Consider the following 2410-nt stretch of genomic DNA (forward strand, 5'->3'; position numbering starts at 1 on the left):
ATAAGCATTTCATGAGCATCGCTTGTTCATGTAGATAAGAGTGCATCTGGCATCATTTTCATCTGCATAAACTGCAGGCTCCTGCCGAGGACTTGGTCCCCAAGAGGAGATGGAAAGATAAGCCTACACTGTGATCTTCGGCAAGCCAAACAGATAAGTTCTTTCTCTTATCCATACATGTCTTGTAAGCGAGGACTTGTGCATACGAAAACCTCGCAGCTTTTTGAAACTTAGGTACTCCCATTCCTTGACTCGAACGTTGCTTCGGTCAGGATGGTCACAGTGGCCTTTGGTGAAAAAAGATTGGCGGGGGGCTGGTCCCTCTTCGCGATTTGTGACTGGTAGGCCTAACTCCACAACAACAAAACTGAGGGTACCGGCAGGGTAGCCTGCCGGGGGAAACTTGTTTACTTAAAAGTATCGAGGTGCTCCACCTCTGCATGGACATATTACATGCACGAGTCCCTGGCAAGTTTTATCCTTTTCATTAATATGATGATCAAACAAGTACTGACCTTACAAGACACAAACATGCATTCAAGAGATTACATAATTTGAACTAAAATTTTGCAAGTGCCTACATATTTAATATTGAAAAAAGATAAAGTGCCCATGATGCCTTCACTTTTCCCTCTCCTTCTTCGAAACTACAGGGAGAGACGGAGAAGGCGGAGGGAAGGCCTAGCTCGGATTCGGCGCCTCCCCAGGATCAGGATGGCACCGTTTCCAAGCTAGGAGGAAGAGACCAGAGGGAAGGTGCGGATGGTGACGCTATCGGGAGCCCGGACAGAGACGACGGAATCACTGGCAAACACGACTCGTGGGTTGCCGCCACCTTCCACACCGCTGCCACCTGAAACCTCCATCACAATAGCCAAATCAGGGGCCATGCACTCCGGACAATCCCACAGAGATCATGGTCGTCCCCACACATTAAGGAAGCATGTATGGGGACAAGGACTCTCCTAGGCGTCGGGCGGGCAGTCCCCGGGGTGGTCAGTTTCACCTTTACCAATGGAGAATCCATTCTGCAACCTCCCTCCGATGCTGCGAGAGGAGGGAGAATAGGCCACGGTCGATTACGACGCCTTGCGCCCATTACGGGCCTCAGCATGGTGTCGTTTGCGTTGCCCCTCACTAAAATTGAAGCACGGACAGCCCAGCGACAAGCACACCGGAGTCGCCACCTCTGGCGCTACCGCCACGCTGCCCGTGCACCCTCCTGAGGCTTGCAGGAAGATGAGGAAGGAATCTCGCCCTGACGAAGGCATGACCATGCCTCCTACGGGCCTGAACCAGACTCACTCCCCAAGCATCAACACGAGCATTCGACATCGCCAACCCCAAGCTATGGCCCGGGGCCTGGCCCTGGGCCCCCCTTTCGGCATGACTAGCAGAAAGCATAGGATGGAGGAGAAGGGATGTGAGGATGAATGCCTCCACTCCACCCCGCCCTCCTTTTATAGGCGGGTCGGGGAAGAGAGCCGATCCCTCGACAGGTAACCACCGCCCTCCTCCACCAATCCAAGAAGACCGAACCACTGCCTTGATGCTCTCCCACACCACGCGCCTCTGTTACCTACCCCACTTGATGCATGCATCATACGTGGCTAAGGATAAGGGCGTGGTGGGAAGAGTGAATTTGTAATTACTCGCCCGTGCGTTAAAGTCATTCACGGGCTATTACAAGAGTGGCCCCATCACGATTGGCCTTATGCGTTGTGCGGAAGAACCGGAGACTGGCCCAGGCTCAAGTTAATGAAGAAGCAAAGAAGATCTCAAGGGGCCAGCCACCTCTACGTCCTTTCCTATGCACTGGTTAGGGCCTACCCCGACGATGCCCGACAGCGCGTTCGGGCCAGGCCCGGGGGTTCCTGTCGGTGCAACAGACCCTAGGTCCGTTGCCCAGACTATGCACATGCCCAAAGACGAGATTACAGCACCAATGTCAGATCAAAGCGCAAGGGATCAGTTCTTTGAAGGATCAAAGTGTAGATCAAGAAGACCAAGACTAGCCAGAGAGACAAGATACCATTATGGGAAAAACCTCCCTTGCCGGGCAGGAAAGCCTGGCAAGGTTGGGGTTACCCCGGAAGCAAACCTCCAAGATCCTGCCGGGGCTCGCGGAGGCAAACCACTTCACCGAACCACCTCACAGTGATGCACGTCATCGATCAGTGCGGTGTCAAGCTCCTAAGTGACTAAGTGGCTGCTTCCTGCCGCATAGCGGCCACTTCCTACATAAAATACCTCCAAATGACACCCATCCTGAGACGTGTCAAGCAAGCAAGCACGAAGCTAGCAAAACAGCCCGGCAAGGCCTGCCGGGCACGTTGTGATGTGACACTGAGTGGCGCATTTAATGCTCTCTCTCAGCCTGCAGAGTTAGGTATGATAGCACTATTTGCTA

Source organism: Triticum aestivum, chromosome 6D (genome assembly GCF_018294505.1).
Source record: "Triticum aestivum cultivar Chinese Spring chromosome 6D, IWGSC CS RefSeq v2.1, whole genome shotgun sequence".
Taxonomy (NCBI): Eukaryota; Viridiplantae; Streptophyta; class Magnoliopsida; order Poales; family Poaceae; genus Triticum; species Triticum aestivum.